This window comes from Amborella trichopoda, chromosome 2 (genome assembly GCF_054954075.1).
Source record: "Amborella trichopoda isolate Santa Cruz 75 chromosome 2, AtrichopodaSantaCruz75HAP2 v2.0, whole genome shotgun sequence".
Lineage (NCBI taxonomy): Eukaryota > Viridiplantae > Streptophyta > Magnoliopsida > Amborellales > Amborellaceae > Amborella > Amborella trichopoda.
In genome coordinates this window covers 60,660,659-60,682,363 of record NC_142337.1, presented here as the reverse complement: position 1 = coordinate 60,682,363, position 21,705 = coordinate 60,660,659, and positions in this window count along the sequence as shown.

Sequence of the window (21,705 nt, the reverse complement as noted above, 5' to 3'; positions counted from 1 at the left end):
ACCATTCATCTTTAAAACTGGTGGTGCCTAGTTTTGTGTAGAGAATTAGGCCAGTTTGGATGCATCACATGAATTACAGTTACAGGCTAACATGTTTGGGGTGAAGGTAAAACAGGTTCTTAACCCTGAATATCCAGGTCTTATGTTAAGCCTAATTGACTTGTGGTAGATTTCGGCTCTGAACCAAAGGCTGAACAGAATGGGCCGATGTAGAAGTTGGCATGTTCGGTAACTTACCACATGATTCAAAGAGGCACTTATGTAAATATCATGTACATGCTATACTTTCCATAAAATGCAAATCTAGTTATGGTTTGAAATAGTTAACGGCACAAGCAATCATTATTCACCCAAAAAGTTAATAGAATGACCCGAGCGAATAAGTCGGCTTGGTTGACGACTTACACTCGATCCGAAGACGTGCTTAAATGAATATCACGTATACGTTATACTTTCTATAAAACAAATTTCAACCAACTGCTGGCACCAATAAATGTCACTATAAACCATTATCCCCCAAAAGGCCTAATAGAATTTTCCAATTGGATAAATCAGCATGATCGGTGATATATACATGATTCGAAGAGGCACTTACATAACTATCATGCGTACTCTATGCTATAGATAAAATGAAAAATTATAAATCATTTACAATGGTAAACCGCACAACAAACCATTATTCTTCCAAAACTATGATTTGTATTTTAAACATAGAAGTGTGGAAGAATTGTTTGTTCTTTCTTTGTTTTTTTTTTCATCTCAGAGTTAAGTGGTAAGAGGGAAACTATAGACGTCACATTACGGCACCCACCACCTTGACCACCCAAGCATTAAGGACTTCCTCAAAACTACGATATATTTCCACTGTCCATCTTTGGAATCTCTTGCTTTCGTATGGTAGAATCTACATTCTTAAAAACAACTACAACTTGAATTTTTCCGAAGAATATCTGATTCAACTTGTGATCAATTTAAAAGGAAAATGATTCCAAGTTCTCATAACTGTTGATATTTGCAACTTTCAAATTGGCATGCAGATAGAGTTCAAAACTTCAAATGAATCAGTTTTAGGGTGCCAATTCAAATTTCTTTAGATTCAACAATGGATAAAAAGTATTTTGCAACTTTTGGAGTCAAACAACTAACTTTCACTTATAATTTCGAAGTTTAAATAGTGTAGGTATACATTTAAGGAGCTTAGAGTTTTTTTAGGGACATGTCTCTTAGTTGATGCCTGCATTTCTAATACCGGTGGAGGATTGAACTCCGTTTGGTGGCCATTTTGATCCTAGAAATATTGTCTGGAAAAATCTTAGTATTTGTCTGGTAGTATGTATTATATTATAATTTTGATAGATTAACAATAGGAATGGAGGGTGAGACATTAAGTTGAAGCATCAGCATCCGTGTTATATTATGTTTCTATGAGAAAAAGGTCCAGGTTTTATCCTAAATTGATACACCAGTAGGCTACGATGAGTCAACATGCATCAATCCGGGGTAGACCTTTGGGAATTTTGATATAAATCTTATGATCCTATTTGGTCTTTCCAATTAAAATAAAATCTCCCTAGAGTTGAGCTAGTCTGCTAGAATGGGTGGCATGGAACCATTCATGAGTGTGAGTTTTAACTTTCAACCTATTCACGACTGTAACTTAGATAAGAGCCTTAGGGGTTATGTAGTAAAACTTTCCAAAAATTTTACTTCATCCTCAAAAATTTATTTCAAACTTCTCATCTTTTTCAAAAGAGTTTGAAGAGAAACAGTGAGATTAGGAAACAATGATAAAAATGGAAATTTTAATCCCACATTGCTGTTTTGCTTAGGCTAAATAATCATATACTTTATTGTTAGTGCCCAAAATCAAAATTATGTTCGATGAGTTACTGCTTGAAAGATTTATATTAGGGACAAATTAATGACTTAATGAGATATATCTCAATTTAGTATATGCGCATGCTCTCATTTGAGAGACAAAAATGGAGCTCTGATTCCTTGGTCTTTTGAATTAAAGCAATTAAATCTTAATTAATTGTCCTAGTATTATGGGTGTTGCTTTCTTGATTGTTTATAGATTAGGGCCAGTTTGGATGTAACCCAAGAGTTGCAGTTACAAGCTAACATGTTTGGGGTGGGGGTAAAACAAGTTACTAAGCCCGAATATCCGGGTCCTATGATAAGCCTAATTGATTTGTTGTCGCTTTCCGGCTCTGCATGAAAGGCCAAATAGAAATGGCTCTAATGTAGAAGTGGGCCTGATCGGTAACGTACACATGGTTCAAAGAGGCACTTATGTGAGCATGTTGTACTTTCTATAAAACGTAAATCTACTAATGGTTCGAAATAGTGAATTGTACAAGCAGTCATTAGTCACCCAAAAATTAAATATAAGTTGGCTTGGTTCACTGCTTACACTCGATCCGAAGAGGTGCTTGCACCAGTGAATGTCATTATAAACCATTGTCACCCAAAAGACCGAATACAATTTCCCGAGTGTGTAAATTTCCCTGATTGATGACATACACATGATCCGACGAGGCACTTACATAAATATGCCATGCTTTACATAAAATGAAAATTCACAAATTGTTTACACTGGTAAACCATTTTTCTCCCGAAACTATGGTTTGTATTTTAAATATAGAAGTGTGAAAGATTTTTTTCTTTTTTTGTTTTATATAGTTAAACGGTACTAGGGAAAGTCTAGAAATCATATTGTGACAACCCACCACCAAGATTGCCCAAGCCTAAAAGCCTTCCTCAAAACTACAATCTATTTCCACTGTCCATCATCGTAGAAGCTACATTCCTAAAAACAAGTAAAAAAAAGATATTGTATGCTAAGCATCATAAAGCTACAGTATAGGCTGAAATTCCAAGACACCTAGCTTTTCTACAACTTGAATTTTTCCAAAGCATGTCTAGTTCACTTTAGGATCAATTTAACATGAAAATGATTCTAAGTTCTTGGAATTGGTGTGCTTTGCATCTACCAAACTGACATGTAGGTGGAGTTCAAATGGAGCACTTTTAGGTGGGAATTCAAATGTCTTCAGATTGAACAATAGATTAAAAGTTATCTACAAATTTTGGACTCAAACAAATGACTTTCACCTATACTTGCACTGCAAGCCCTTGGCCAATATCATCATTTTCCAATACAAATGACAACTTGGGTCAACTCGGAAGTACTTGTTAGTCTTAGGCCTTGATAAGTAGATAAGAAAAAGATAGTTAATGCATAACATACTGACGACTTCTTTGAATTATAATTTCATATTTTAAAATTTGACGACTTTCTTGATATTTGTAGCCAACTTCAAATAGTTAAAATAAAGCTTGGATGACGATGACGACAACGATGACATGGGCTTTTTTTTCTTTTTGTTTTTTAAATTTAACTAGTGTAGGTATACATTTAAGGAGCTTAAATGTTTTTTCCTGCACATGTCTCTTAGTTGAAGCCTGTGTGCTCTAATAGCAGTGGAGGCTTCATTGTTGTTGCGGTGAATTGAATTCTGCTTGGTATAAATATTCCTTTAGAGCCGTTTGGATCTTAGAAACATTGTTCGGAAAAAAAAATTTCTCACTATTTGTCAGATAGAATGTATTATATTATAGGGAAAATTATAGATACCCTCTAATTTCAACTTTCCACACATCCTAACCTTTTTTACTTTTTACATTATACCTTAAATCCCAATACTACTTTTTCTTACATCTACCCCCCAGTCAAATAGTCAATAAGTTTTAAGACCAAAATGCACTTTGTTCTCTCTCTCTTTCCCTTTTGAAAAATTTAATCACGAGCTACCAATTTGTCTCAAAGCAGTTTCTCTCTCTATGTCTCTCTCCACCATCTCTCCCATTCTCTCCTTTACCCACCCACTCTCTCACATTTTCTCTATCCAAACTCTCTTTCTCTCTCTACCCACTATCAGTCCCAATCTCTCTCTACACCAAATCATACAAGGTTCAAAAATATGGTCCTAGACAATTGTTGTTGGATTGAAATTTTTTTTGTTGTCTGACGCAAAAACGTACCGGACCGCAAAATTTTTTTCCCTCCCGCACAAAATGTGCTAAATTATAAAAAATAAAATTCGGTCTGGCACAAAGTGTGGTAACTTTCCAAAAGTTTTATGGCTAAAAAATGTGGTCCAACACAAAATGTGCTAGACCGCTAAAAAAAAAATTCGATCTGGCACAAAGTGTGCAGGGCCGGTAACTTTCCAAAAGTTTTATGGCTAAAAATGTGGTCCAACACAAAATGTGCTGGACAAAAAAAAAAAAATTCGATCCGACACAATGTGTTCAGGACCAGTAACTTTCAGAAGTTTTATGGCTAATAATGCAGTCTGGCCAAAATGTGCGAGACCGCAAAAAATATTTCGGTCCGGCACAAAGTGTGCAAGACCGGTAACTTTCTAAAAGAATTATGGCTAAAAAAGGTCGTCCGACACAAAATGTGCTATACCGCAAAAAAAATTTGGGAGAGAGGAAAATAGAGAGATCGATAGTTTTGGGGGAAACTAGAGAGGGAGAGAGAGTTGTTTTAGTTGGGTAAGTAGAGAGAGAATACCGATGAAAGAGTTTGCTTTGGCTTTTGGATAAGTATAGATAGAAGAAGTTTGTTTTAGCTTGTGGGTAAGTAGAGAGAGAGTGTGTGTTTGAGAGAATATAAAATAATAAGTTAAAAAGGGAAGAGAGAGGAAAAAGGGGCATTTGGTCAAAAAAATGGTTTGACCATTTGATTGGGAGATATATATAAGAATAAATAATATTGGGGTTTAGGTACCATACAAAAAATATTGGGAGTAGGATTTGTAGAAAGTTTGAGGAGGGGGGGGGGGGTATCTATAATTTTCTATATATTATAATTTTGATAGGTTAACGGTAGGAATGGAGTGTGTGACATTATCTTGAAGCATTAGCCTCGTGTTATATTATAGTTTTTATGAGAAGAAGAAAAGTACACAAAGAGGTTATATACTTCTAATACAACGAGGTCACAATTATTCTTGTGTCGTTGACTAGACTCAAAGTTTAAAAAATAAATTTAAATTTTTCTAACTTTTTGATGCACTCCAAGTATCCAATTTGACATCTAATGACTCGTACCAACTGTGACTTCCTTATATCAAAGCTAAATAGACTCATAGTCTATAATCCCATGAAAAAAAAGTTCGGATTTTATCCTAAATTGATAGTACTGGGGCTACGTTGAGTCAACCTGCATAGGACCATGCTAGACCGTTGGGAAATATTTTTATAAAAGTTATGATACTATGTGGATGGTCATTTCTTTCGACTTAGAAACAAAATTGGCCTAGAGTTGCACTGGAATGGGTGGCATGCCACTATTCACGAGTGCAAGTTTTAATTTTCAAAAAATTATCTCAAACTATTCATGAGTGCAACTTCGATAAGAGACTTAAGGGGTTACGCAATAAAACTTTCCAAAATTTTCGTTTCAACTTGAGAAAAATATTTCGAACTTCTAATTTTTTTTTCAAAATACTTTGTAGAGAAGGTCTGTATGCTATCATAGTGTGCAGAGCTATATGCTATGCACCAGTTTCAGGTGACATCAGACCTTTTGATCCTTGGAATGGACGGGGGATAGGTCTTATTATATGTACTATGATATCCAGTGGCACTTTCTTTTTGTGTAGAGAATTAGGCTAGTTTGGATGGATCATATGAGTTGCAATTACAAGTTAACATTTTTTGGGTGGGTGTAAAAGAGGTTCTTAAGCTCGAATATCCAGGTGGTTTTGTAGCTTTCAGCTCCGCACCGAAGGCCGAGTAGAATGGGCCAAACGTAGAAGTCAGCTTGATCGATAACTTACACATGATTCAAAGAGGCACTTATGTAAACATCATGTGCATGCTATACTTTCCATAAAACATAAATATACTAATGGTTCGAAATAGTTAACGGCACAAGCAATCATTATTCACCCAAAACGTGAATAGAATGACCCGAGCAGATAAGTCAGCTTGGTTGACGGCTTACACTCAAATCCGAAGAGGTGCTTACATAAATATCACGTATATGCTATACTTGAAATTCGACCAACCGCTTGCACCAGTCGACCATTATCACTCAAAAGGCCAAATAGAATTTCCCAACTGGATACATTGGCATGATCGGCATCATACACATGATCCAAAGAAGCACTTACATAGATATCATGTATGTACTATGCTATACATAAAATGAAAGTTTACCAATCATTTACAATGGTAAACCGCGCAACAAACCATTACTCTCCCAAAACTACGAAATTTGTATTTTAAACATAAAAGTGTGAAGGAATTGTTTGTTTTTTTTTTCCCTCTTACAATGAAGTGGTAAGAGGGAAACTCTAGATGTCACGCTATGGCATTCACCACCCTGACCACGTAAGTCTGAAGGCCTTACTCAAAACTACGATCTATTTTCACCGTTCATCTTTGGAATCTCTTGCTTGCTTATGGTAGAATCTACATTCTTAGAAAACAACTACAACTTGAATTTTTCCAAAGCAGGTCTGATTCACCTTGTGATCAATTTAACATAAAAATGATTCTAAGTTCTCAGAAATATTGATCTTTGCATCTTTAAAATTGGCATGTAGATGGAGTTCTAAACTTCAAATGGATCACTTTTTGGGTGCGAATTCAAATTTCCTTAGATTTAACAATGGATAAAAGCTTTTCTGCAAACTTTTGAGTCAAACAACTAACTTTCACATATAATTTCAAAGTTTAACTGTTGTAGGTATACATTAAGGGGCATAGAGTATTTTCATGGACATATCTCTTAGTTGACGCCGCAGGTATACATTTAAGGAGCTTAGAGTTTTTTTTGTAGACATGTCTCTTATTTGACGCCGGCATTTTCTGATAATGGTGGAGGCACCATTGTTGTTAGAGTGAATTTAACTCCAGTTGGTATGATTATTCCTTTAGGGGCTGTTTGAATCCTAGAAAAATTATCCAAAAAAATTTGTTTCTTAGTATTTGTCAGCTAGTATGTATTATATTGTAATTTCAATAGATTAACAGTAGGAATGGAGGACATTATGTTGAAGCATCAGCCTCCATGTTATATTATAGTTTCTATGATAAAAAAGTCCTGGTTTTATCCTAAATTGATACACTAGTAGGCTACGTTGAGTCAACATGCATCAGTCCAGGGTAGACACATGGTCTTTTCTTTCGAATTAAAAATAAAATTGCCCTAGTGTTGTGCTAGTCTTCTAGAATGGGGGGCTTGCATTATTCACGAGTGTGAATCTTAATTTTCAAAAAATTATTTCAAACTATTCGTGAGTTATCATTATCATTGTCGAAGTCTTTCTCCAACTAATTGGGGTCGCTACAAAAATCCTAGTATGTCATTCTAATCTATTGAGGACCATACCATACCATCAGTACAGCTATCAGTCCCTATATCTTTTTGAATTCTATCCCTTCAAACTATTCATGAGTGCAACTTAGAGAAGAGACTACAGAGTTACGAGATAAAACTTTCCAAAATTTTTATTCCATCTTCAAAAAAATATTTCAAACTTCTAGTCTTTTTCAAAAAAGTTTGAAGAGAGAAAGTGAGATTAGGAAACAATGACAAAAATGGAAATTTTAATCCAATACCGCTGTTTTGCTAGGATAAATAATCATACTTTACTGTTAGTATCCAAAATCCAAATTATATTAAATTTAATTCAAGAAAAATAACAAAGTCAAATTATACACGAGGGATGAGAGAGACCCTTTCGTTAACCATTTATATTTTCTTTAAGATGACAAAAACAAATATCCCTAATGCTAATTGTTAATTTTCCTTCACATTGAAATCTAAAAGGAGAAAATTTGGAAATTTTGTGGTACATCTCCTCTTTCTATTCATTATCAATTGTGAGCCTTCCTTTCCCAACTTCTAGAGGAGATTAGAAGAATGTTAATGCTTAAAAGAGCTTCGATTATTTTTGGGGTAAACTAATGTTTGAATAGATTCGATGAATGTTACTGTTTGAAAGATCTCTATTAGGGAAAAATTAATGCTGTAATGAGATATGTCTCAATTTAATATATACGCATGCTGTCATTTCTAAGACAAAATTAGAGCTCTGATTCCTTGGTCTTTTGAATTAAGGCTCTTAAACCTTAATTATTATTGCCCCCAAAGTTTAAGGGCAACTTACTTGAGTTGAGAGCTTCTAAAAAAACACATAATGTGCATGGCTAAATGCTATGCACCATGTGCAGGTGACACCTGACCTTTGGATCCTCGAAATGGAAGGTCTTATTGTGTGTACTATGATTCACCTCCACCATTCAATCTTGAAAACCGGTAGCGCTTTCTTACTTGTTTATAGATTAGGGCCAGTTTGGATGCATCACATGAGTTGCAATTACAACCTAACCTGTTTGGTGTGTAAGTAAAATATGTTCTTAAGCCTGAATATACAGGTCTTATGTTAAGCCTAATTGATTTGTTGGGGTTTTCGGCTCTGCACCAAAGGCTGAATAGAATGGCCCAAATGTAGAAGTTGGCCTGATCGGTAACTTACACATGATTCAAAGAGGCACTTACGTAAATATCGTGTGCATGATATACTTTTCATAAAACGTAAATGTACTAATGGTTCGAAATAGTTAACGGTACAAGCAATCATCATTCACCCAAAAAAGTTAATAGAACGACCTAAGTGGATAAATCGGCTTGGTTCACGGCTTACACTTGATCTGAAGATGTGCTTTACATAAATATCATGTATATGTTATACTTTCCATAAAATGAAATTCCACCAACTGCTTGCACTGATATATGTCACTATAAACCATTATCACCCAAAGGCCGAATAGAATTTCCCAAGCGTATAAATCACTTTGATTGGCGACATACACACAATCCGAAGAGGCACTTACATAGATATCTTTTATATGCAATGCTTATAATAGAATGAAAATTAACAAATCGTTTCTAATGGAAAATAGTGCAACAAACCCTTGTCTCCCAAAACTATGATTTATATTTTTAACATAGAAATGCAAAGACTTTTTATTTTATAATTAAGTGATAAGAAGGAAACTCTAGACATCACATTGTGGTACCCCACTACCCACCCAGACTGCCCAGGCTTTAATCAAAACTACAATCTATTTCCACCGTCCATGATGGTAGATGCTGCAATTTTTTTAAAAATAAAAAGATACTGTATGCTAAGAATCATAAAGCTATAGTATAAGCTGAAATTCCAAGACAACTAGCTTTTCTACGACTTGATTTTTCCAAAGCATTACAAGAAAATGATTCTAAGTTCTTGGAATTGTTGATCTTTGTGTCTATCAAACTGACATGAAGGTAGAGTTCAAATGGATTACTTTTAGGCGCCAATTCAAATTTCTTTAGATTGAACAACACAAAAAGTTCATACAAATTTTGGACTCAAAACAAATAACTTTCACCTATAATTGCATTATAGCCGATCCCAAATAATTAAAATAAAGCTCAAATAATGATAATAACGACGATGATAGGAATTTTTTTGAAAAAAAAACAAAAAATTAACTAGTGTCATAATACATTTAAAGAGCTCTGAGTTTCATGGACTTGTCTCGTAGTTGACGCATGTGTGCACTAATACTAGTAGAGGTTTCACTGTTGTTACGCTTCACTGTTCCTTTAGGGGCCGTTTGGATATTGGAAAAATTGTCTAGAATTTTTTTTTTTCTTAGTAGTTGTCAGAAAGTATGTATTATCATATAATTTCGATAGGTTAATGGTAGGAACGAAGGGTGGGATATTATGTTGAAGCATTAACCTCATGTTATATTATAGTTTCTATGAGAAGAGGAAAAGTATCCGAAGAGACTATATATTTTTAATACAATGAGATCATAATCATTTTTGTCCATCATAGTTCAAATCGAATGGTTATATGTTATTGAATAAACTCAAAGTTCAAAAATAAATTTCTCGAATTTTGTGACACACCCCAAGCTATCCAATATGATATCTAATGATTAGTACCAATTGTGACATCTTTATACCAAAGATAAATGGTCTCATAGTATACAAGCCCATGAAGAAAAGTACGGGTTTTATCCCAAATGAATACACTAGTGGGGCTACGTGCATAGGTCCACGGTTGGAAAATTTTGTTTTAAAAGTTATGATCCCGTTTGGATGGTTTTTTCTTTCGAGTGACAAACAAAACTGCCCCAAAGTTTTCTTTAAAATGACATATACACAAATCCCTAATGCTAATATTTGATTTTACTTCACATTGAAATCTACTAGAAGAAAATTTTGAAATTTTGTTGTACATCTCATCGCTCTATTCATTATCAATTGTGAACCTTCCTTTCCCAACCGCTAGAGGTGATTCATTGAATGTTTGTGTTTAAAAGATCTTCTATTATTTTGGGGTACATTAATGTTTTCATAGATTCGATGAATGTTAATGGTTGAAAGATCTCTTATTATTTAGGGTAAATTAATACTTTAATGAGATCTCTCAATTTAGTATATGCTCATGCTGTCATTTGAAAAGACAATGGACCTCCGATTCTTTGGCTTTTTGGTTTAAGGCTCTTAAATCTTAATTAATGCGCCAGCCCCTCGGGCACACCTCTCTAAGTGTCAACTTAATTGAGTTGAGAACATCTAAAAAACACATAATATATATGCTATGCACCATGTGTAGGTACGTATCTGACCGCTATCCTTGAAATGGATGGTGGATAAAAGGCTCTAGGTATATGCTATAATTCTTCTTCACCATGCATCTTTGAAATTGGTGGTAATTTCATATTGAATTTGGGCTAGTTTGGATGCAACACATGAGTTGTAGTTACAATGTGCTTGTTTGGGATGGTCTTAAACCAAAATATCCTTGTCTTATGTTAAGGCTAATTGATTTGTTGTAGCTATCGGCTCTGCACCAAAAGCCAAACGGAATGGTCTGAACACAGAAGTTGGCTTGATCGGTAACTTACACATGATCCAAAGAGGCATTTGTGTAAATATTGTGTGCATGCTATACTTTCCATAAAACGAAAATATACTTATCGTTTAAAATAGGAAACAATACAACCAATCAGTATTCACTTGAAAGAATGGTCCGAGCGCATAAGTTGGACAATTGGCTTGATTGGCGACTTACACCCAATCCGAAGGGGTGCTTACATAATATCATTTATATGCTATATTTTCCATAAAACGAAATTCCACCAACCGTTGGCAATAGTAAATAGCACTACGAATAATTATTCACCCAAATGAGGATAGAATTTTTTAGCACCTAGCCAGATTGGCGGCTCACACATGATCCAAAGAGGTACTTACGTAAGTATCATGTGTATGCTATACTTTCATAAAATAAAAATATATCAATTACATATGATGGCAAACCATGCAATAAATCATTATTTCCCAAAACTATGATTTATTTTTTGAACATAAAAGTATGACACTCGTTTTCTTTTCTTTTTTTATTAAGTAGTAGGAATAAAACTCGACGTCATATTATGACGCCCACCACCCTAACTAACCAGGCCTTAAGAAGGGCAACAAACCACCCATTCAACTGCTCGTAGTGTGTGTGTGTATTTATTTATTCCTCGTTCGAAGAATACCTGGTGTTTTCTGGTTTAACTATTCTTGCCATAGAACAAGTGAAAGTTTCTTTACTCCTCTATTTCATTGTATCTCGAAGACAAATCTCCCTAAAAATCCTCACAATATACGAAGCTTGGGGGACAAACATCATCTGGAACAAACATCTTTTAAGCAAGTCCTAGAAGAAAATAGCACTACGAATAATTATTCACCCAAGTGCGGATAGAATTTTTTAGCACATAGCCAGATTGGCGGCTCACACATGATCCAAAGAGGTACTTACGTAAGTATCATGTGTATGTTATACCGTCATAAAATAAAAATCTATCAATCATTTATGATGGCAAACCATGCAATAAATCATTATTTCCCAAAACTATGATTTATTTTTTGAACGTAAAAGTGTGACACACTCGTTTTCTTTTTTTTTTGTATTCAGTAGTAGGAATGGAACTCGACGTCATATTATGGCACCCACCACCCTAACCAACTAGGCCTTGAGAAGGGCAACAAACCACCCATTCAACTACTCGTTGTGTGTGTGTATGTATTTATTTATTCCTCGTTCGAAGAATACATGGTGTTTCCTGGTTTTACTATTCTTGGACATAGAACAAATGAAAGTTTCTTTACTCCTCTATTTCATTGTATCTCGAAGACAAATCAACGTAAAAATCCTCACAATATACGAAGCTTGGGGGCAAACATCATCTGGAACAAACATCTTTTAATGAAGTCCTAGAAGAAAATAGCACTACGAATAATTATTCACCCAAATGCGGATATAATTTTTTAGCACATAGCCAGATTGGCAGCTTACACATGATCCAAAGAGGTACTTACGTAAGTATCATGTGTATGCCATACTTTCATAAAATAAAAATCTATCAATCATTTATGATGGCAAACCATGCAATAAATCATTATTTCCCAAAACTATGATTTATTTTTTGAACGTAAAAGTGTGACACACTCGTTTTCTTTTCTTTTTTTATTCAGTAGTAGGAATGGAACTTGACGTCATATTATGGCACCCACCACAGTAACCAACCAGGCCTTGAGAAGGGCAACAAACCACCCATTCAACTGGTCGTTGTGTGTGTGTGTGTGTGTGTGTATTTATTTATTCCTCGTTCGAAGAATACCTGGTGTTAGTGTTACAACATTCGAGAAAGTTTGTTTCGGACTTTGTGTCTAACGATCAATGATGATTGTAACTTTTTTTTATAAAAAATAGATGTTCTCTTTATACACATTTCCTATTAAAATAAAAACATATGGGGCCGAACACAAACTTCCAGCACTATAATTTTAATTTTAAAAAAGTATTTCAAACTTTTACCTTTTTTTAGAAAGGACTTGAAAGAGACAAAGTGGTGTAAGGAAATAATTAGAAAAATATGATATAAGTCAACCTAATCGGCAACTTACGATCCCAAGAGGCAATTATATAAATATCATGTGCACGTTATACTTTCCATAAAACGAAAATATATTAATTAGTTGAAATAGCAAAACATGCAACCAATCAATATTAACCCCCAAACAGTAATGGACTGGCTCAAGCGCATAAGTCGGCTTGATTGGCGACTTCAACATGATCCGAAGTGGCACTTACAAATAGTACATATTGTATGTCAGAATTTCTATAAAAGAAAATTCCACCAATCATTGGCAATAGTAAACAGCACAATGAAACATTATTATCCGAAATATGAAATAGAAAGTCTTGGGTATATAACTCAGCGTGATTGGCTACTTACATATGATCCAATGAGGCACTAACATAAACATTTGTTTGTTAACACGATGACTGGTTTGGAACTAAGACTTTTGCAATAAAAATTTTCTTTACCTCAGTTGGATAATTTTAGACATTGGCGATGAAGTTTAGACTTTAAAAATTGATTGATCTATTGGCCTTAGTAGTGCACATTTGTTTTAGTTATGCAGTTTTGAACATGTTTAAAATTATAACTATAATAAAGAAAATAAAAAAAGATGAGTTATTTACCCAAAAAATAAAATAGATGAAGTTTTTATCCTTTTGAGGACCCAAAAGACGACAAATAATCACTCTCTATAGCTAGTATCCAAATCTTGTATTGAATTTATTCCAAAAAAAAAATTCTAATTGTACACCCATTAACTTTTTTGAAGTCTCTCAAAAATCACAAAAACAAATGCTCCTAACATTCATCTTCTATTTAAAATAAGTGGAAGCTTCAATTTTACTCCCAACTGACTTCTAGAAAGGAAAAACTTTTAAATTTTTCTAATGTGTCTCATCACAATGTGTCTCATCACTCTATTCTATCAATTGTGAATCATTAGTTTCAAATTGTTGGAAAATATTCAACGAATATTAAAGTCTCAACGGTCTTTCAATGTTTTCACTTTTTTTTCTTAAATTAATGCTTCAATTACATGTCTCAATTTAGCATTCTTACTTGGAAGACAATGGAGTACCAATTCCCTTGCTTTTTGGTTTGAGACTCTTAAATCTTTTGAATGAAAATCAACTGGTAAATTGGAGCCCCAAAAATTCTTTCAAGATACAAGTAGAATCAAAATTTAGTTATTGAGCTCAAATCACGAAGATTCGAGACAGATTAAGCAAAACAATATGATTTCGAGCAACAGCAATAATGGTAATAGATGAAAATGATTAACATCTTTATTACAATGAAAGAGTCTCAAGTCTAAATGAAGAGGCTCTTTTTTTTTTTTTGGGTGAGTATGTGAAGAGACTCCTTGTATATTATTGATGTATATCTTAAATATGCAGATGTATGTATATCAAGGACTCATATATAGCACCCACACTTATTACAAAAATACAAGATCTATACTAGTACTTCCTCTAGCCATTGATCATAATATACCCATATGTAATATCCATGTTCAAAATATATATTTTCTATGGCCTCAATTTATTATACGTGCATGCTTATTCTCATTTAAAAGACAATGGACATCCGATTCCTTGGCCTTTGGTTTAAGACTCTTAAAAATCTTAATTAACGGATGTAGTATAGCGGCCTTTCTCAAGTTCAAGTGTGTACCTTTCTCAATAAGAATGTAGTGAAATTGGAAAACACATATAAACTGTGTAATGTATATGCCATATGTCATATGCATGAGGTCATCTAACTTTTCGCTCCTTGAGATGGATAGTCGATAGAAGGCATTTTGTATATATGATTATTCATATCCAACATTCATCTTAGAAACTCGTAATGATTTCTTGCTTTAGTAAAGAATTTCAAGTAGCATGATGTAACACATAAGTTACAGTGCCAACCATCCCTCTTTGGGATGTGATTAAAACATATTTTTAGAACTAAATAATGGTAGCTATCGGCTTCATACTAAAGTGAAATAGAATGGCCCTAACAGATAAGTCGGCCTAATCGGCAACTTATAAGTCAACCTAATCAGTAGCTTACACAAATCCAACAAGGCATTTACATAAATATCATGTGTACGTTATATTTTCTATAAAAAAATATATTGATTATTTGCAATCAATTATTATTTATTTGAAAACCCTAATAGAATGGCTCGAATGCATAATTCGGCTTGGTTGATGACTTAAATATGATCCGAAAGGGAAGGGGCGCTTACAAAAATATCAAGTTGTACATTGTACTTTCTATAAAATAAAATTCCACCAATCATTGGCAATACTTAAAGGCACAATGAAACATTATTCGACAAAATGTTGAATCGAAAGTCTTGGATTTATAAGTCAGCTTGATTGGCAACTTACATATTATCTAAAGAAGCACTAACATAAATATGATGTTTATTTAAACACCATCATCGGTATGGAACTTGGACTATGTAGCGATTGTTTTGACGTTGGTTGAACAATTTTGGACATTGGTAGTAGGGTTTAGACTTTAGACCTTGGTTGATTTTTTGGCCTCAGTTGTGCACATTTGTTTTAGCTATACGGTTTTAAACACATTTAAACTTTTACCCTTTTAACCATGACAAAAACGAAGATTTATTTACCAAAAATAAAAAAAGAGATGAGTTTTTCATTCTTTTGAGGACCCAAAAAGACATTTTAGTATAAAACATCTTGCGTTAAATTTATTTCAAACAAAACATTGAAATTGTACAACTGTTAACTACATGAATTTTCTATATATGCATAATTTAACTTGCAAATGGCTATTATATGTGCAACTTTAACTTGCATCTTACATATGATCCAAGGAGGCACTAACATAATTATGGTGTTTGTTTAAACAGCATGATCGATTTGGAACTTGGACTTTGCAATGAATGTTTTGACCTTAGTTGAACAATTTTAGACCTTGGTAGTAGAGTTTGGACTTTAGACTTTGGTTGATCTTTTGGTCTCAATTTTACACAATGTATGATTATTCATATCCAACATTCATCTAAGAAACTCATAATGATTTCTTGCTTTAGTAGAGAATTTCAAGTAGTATGATGTAGCACATAAGTTGCAGTGCCAACCATCCCTCTTTGGGATGTGATTAAAACATATTTTTATAACTAAATAATGGTCGGCTTCATACTAAAGTGAAATAGAATGGCCCCAACAGATAAGTCGGCCTAATCGGCAACTTATAAGTCAACCTAATCAGTAGCTTACACAAATCCAACAAGGCATTTACATAAATATCATGTGTACGTTATACTTTCCATAAAAAAAAAATATATTAATTATTCACAATCAATTATTATTTATCTGAAAACCCTAATAGAATGGCTCGAACGCATAATTCGGCTTGGTTGATGACTTAAATATGATCCGAAGGGGAAGGGGCACTTACAAAAATATCAAGTTGTACATTGTACTTTCTATAAAATAAAATTCCACCAATCATTGGCAATACTTAAAGGCACAATAAAACATTATTCGACAAAATGTTGAATAGAAAGTCTTGGATTTATAAGTCAGCTTGATTGGCAACTTACATATTATCTAAAGAAGCACTAACATAAATATGATGTTTATTTAAACACCATCATCGGTATGGAACTTGGACTATGTAGCGATTGTTTTGACGTTGGTTGAACAATTTTGGACATTGGTAGTAGGGTTTAGACTTTAGACCTTGGTTGATTTTTTGGCCTCAGTTGTGCACATTTGTTTTAGCTATACGGCTTTGAACACATTTAAACTTTTACCCTTTTAACCATGACAAAAATGAAGATTTATTTACCAAAAATAAAAAAAGAGCTGAGTTTTTCATTCTTTTGAGGACCCAAAAAGACAACAAATAATAACTCTTTATTTTTAGTATAAAAAATCTTGTGTTAAATTTATTTCAAACAAAACATTGAAATTGTACAACTGTTAACTATATGAATTTTCTCAAAAATCACAAAAACAAATACCCTAATATTCATCATCCATTTAAAACAAGTGGAAGATGCAATTTGACTCCCAACAAAACTCTAGAAAGGAAAAACTTTTAAATTTTGTTGGTGCATCCTATCACTCTATGCATTATCAATTGTGAATCATTAGTTTCAAATTGTTGGAGAATATTCGATGAATGTTAAATCTTCAATGGTCTTTTAGTAATTTTACTTACTTTCTTAAATTGATGCTTCAATTACAAGTCTGAGTTTATCATGCTCATTTAGAAGACAATGGAGCTACAATTCCTTTGCCTTTTGGTTTGAGATTTTTAAATCTTTTGAATAAGAATCAACTGGAAAATTTGAGCCCTATGAAATGCCTTAAAGATACTAATAGAATCAAAGTTTAGTTGGGGAGCTCAAATCACAAAGATCTGAAACTGATTAAGCAAAACAAGGTGATCTCGGGCAACAATACTAATGGGTAATAAATGAAGATGATTTAACTTCTCTGATACCATAAAATACTCTAAAAAAGCTTTTGAATAGACTCTTTGTATACTATTGATGTATATCTTGAATAATATAGATGTATAGCTTGAATATATAGATGTATAGCTTGAATATATAATCTCTATACAAATATAGATATAATGGATGGTAAGAATATGAAAAAATCAATGAAATACGTTACACCCACACTTATTACAAATGTACAAGATCTACATTTGTACTTTCTCTAAATATTGATCATAATATACCCATACATAACATCCCTGTCGGCAATATATACTTTTCATGGCATCAATTTAGTGTATGTTTGTGATTATTCTCATTCAAAAGACAATGAACCTCCAATTCCTTGGCATTTGGTTTAAGAGTCTTAAATCTTAATTAATAGGTGTGGTATAGTAGCCATTTGCAAGTTAAATTATGCATCTTTCTTGACGAGAGTGTAATGAAGTTGAGAGCACATATAAAATGCCAAAATGCATATATCATTTACCATATCTATGAGGGCATCTAACTTTTCGCTCCTTGAGATAGATGGTCGATAGAAGGCCTTATGTGTGTACTATGATTCATCTGCAACATTCATCTCAAAAAATGGTATTGATTTCTTGCTTGAGTGGAGAATTTGGAGCAATGTGATACAACACATTAGTTGCAATGCCAACCATCCCTATTTTGGTTAAGATCAAACTATGTTTGTAGAAACAAATAAATGTGGTCATACGTTAAGCCAACAATGATTTCTTGTAGCTATATGCTCCGTACTAAAGTTAAATAGAATTGCCCCAACATATTATCGACCTAATCGACAACTTATAAGTCAACCTAATCGACAAGCTTACATATATCCAAAGAGGCATTCACGTAAATATTCTTGTGTACGCTATACTTTTCATAAAAATGAATCTATTAATTATTTGAAATAGCAAATCATGCAACCAATCACTATTCACCCAAAAACCCTAACAACATGGCTCATGTGCATAAGTCGGCTTGAATGATGACTTAAATGTTATCCGAACAGGCACTTACAAAAATGTTATATTGTATATTGTACTTTCTGTAAAACAAAATTCCATTGATCATTAACCATAATAAACGGCACAATTAAATATTATTCAACCAAAATATGGAATAAAAAATCGTGGGTATATAAGTTAGCTTAATTGGCTATTACATATGATCCAAGGAGGCACTAACATAAATATGGTGCTTGGTTAAACACCATGATCGATTTGGAACTTGGACTTAGCAATTACTGTTTTGACCTTAGTTGAACAATTTTAGACCTTGGTAGTAGAGTTTGGACTTTAGACTTTGGTTGATCTGTTGGTCTCGATTGTACACAATTGTTTAAGTTATGCGGTTTTGAACATATTTAAACATTTACCCATGACAAAAAAGACGATTATTTACCCAAAAAATAATAGAGATTAGTTTTTCATTCTTTTGAGGACCCAAAAGATAACAAATAATCATTATGTATATCTAGTATCCAAAATCTTCAGGTGAATTTATTTCAAACAAAAAATGCAAATTGTAACCCAATAACCGTATAAAATTTCTAAAAAATCACAAATACAAATATCACTAATATTCAACTTCCATTTAAAAAAAGAGGAAGCTTCAATTTTACTCCCAACTAAAATCTAGAACGGAGAAAATTTTAAATTTTGCTGGTGCATCCCATCACTCTATTCATTATCAATAGTGAATCATTTGTTTAAAATTATTGGAGAAGATTCGATGAATGTATCGCTTCAATGGTCTTTCAGCATTTTCACGTTTTTCTTAAATTAATACTTCAATTACATGTCTCTGTTTAGATGATCGCTTGGAAGACATTGGAGCTCCAACTCCTTTGCCTTTTGATTTGAGACTCTTAAATCTTTTGAATGAGAATCAACTGGTGAATTGGAGCCCACAAAATGTTTTCAATAAACCAGTAAAATCAAAATTTAATTGCGGAGCTCAAAGCACGAAGATCCGAGATGGATTAAGCAAAAGAAGGTGATCTCAGGCAACAGTACTAATGGATAATAAATGAAAATAATTTAATGCCTCTGATACCATTGATGTATATCTTGAATATATAGATGTATGGCTTGAATATGCAATCTCGATATATATATATATATATATATATATATATATATATATATATATATATATATATATATATATATATATATATATATATATATATATATATATAGGAAAACACTACACAACGCCTATAGGCAAAAATGAATAGTGATTTCGGCTACCCCCATCACCGTCTAAAGTTCATCACGCGGCCACGATTGTTCGGTAGTATTTTATTTTTTATTTTATTTTCTACAAATTGGAATGACCTGAAATTTGGAGTGTGTATTCATCCAAAATATGGGAATCTTTGAAAATATAAAAAAAATATTTTGCACGAAATAAATTGACCAAAATACCTCCCAAACATTTCGGGAGTATTTTGGTCAATTTTTTTTTTGCGGTTAATTTTTTTTATATTTTTATTAGATGTGCATCAATAAGATGTGCCTCAGTAAGATGTACATACCCTCCAAATTTTAGGTCATCCGATTTATAGAAAAAAATGAAAAATAAAACACTACCAGACAATCATAAACGTGCGATGAAATTTGGACGATGATGAGGGTAGGCGAAATCACTATTCATTTTTTCCTATAGGCGTAAGAAAGACTTTTTCACATATATATATATATATATATATATATATATATATATATATATATATATATATATATATATATATATATATATATATATATACACACACACACAATGGATGGTAAGAATATGAAGAAATCAATGACATGTGTTACACCCACACTTATTACAAATATACAAGATCTACACTTGTATTTTCTCTAGACATTGACCATTACCCATACGTAACATCCATGTCCACAATATATATTTTCCATAGTATCAATTTAATATATGTGATGCTTATTCTTATTCAAAAGACAATGGACCTTCAATTCCTTGGCTTTTGATTTAATACTCTTAAATCTTAATTAATGAATGTGGTATAGTGGCCCTTATATCATATGCATGAAGGCATCAAACTTTTTACTCCTTGTGATGGATGGTCGATAGAGGCCTTATGTGTGTACTATGATTCATCTCTAACATTCATCTTAAAAACTGGAACTTTAGTGGAGAATTTGGATCAATGTAATGCAACATATTAGTCGCAGTGCCAACCATCCATCTTTGGGAAAGGATTAAAATATATTTTCAGAAGCAAATAACGTGGTATTGTGTTAAACCAAAAGTGATTTCTTGTAGCTATCGGCTCCATGCCAAAGTCAAATAAAATTGCTCCAAGATAAAAATCGCCCTAATCAACAACTTATAAGTCAACCTAATCGGCAGCTTATACAGATCCAAAGAGGCATATACATAATATAATGTGTACACTATACTTTCCATGAAAAGAAATCTATTAATTATTTGAAATAGCAAATCATGCAACCAAATATAATTCACCCAAAAACACTAATAGAATGGCTCAAGCACATAATTGAGCTTGATTGATTACTTAAACACTATCCTAAGGCGCACTTAAAAAATATCATGTTGTATATTGTACTTCCCATAAAAATCAAATTCCAGCAATCATTGGCAATAGTAAACGGCACAATGAAATATTATGCACCCAAAATGTGGAATAAAAAATCATGGGTGTATAAGTCAGCTTGATTGGCAACTTACGTATGATCCCAGAAGGCACTAACAGAAATGTGGTGTTTATTTAAACACCATGATCGATTTGGAACTTGAACTTGGCAATGATTATTTTGACCTTGATTGAACAATTTTAGATCTTGGTAGTAGAGTTTAGACTTCAAACCTTAGTTGATCATTTGGTCTCGGTTGTGCACATTTGTTTAAGTTATGCGGTTTTGAACATGTTTAAACTTTTACCAATGACAAAAAAGAGGATTTATTTACCCAAAAAATAATAGAGATGGACATTTCATTCTTTTGAGGACCCAAAAGACAACAAATAATCACAATATATATCTACTATCCAAAATATTGTGTTGAACTTATTTCTAACAAAAAATACAAATTGTGCACCCGTTAACCGGTATAAATTTTCTCAAAAACCACAAACACAAATACCACCAACATTCATTTTCCATTTAAAACAAGTGGAAGCTTCAATTTTACTCTCAACTGAAATCTAGAAAGGAAAAACT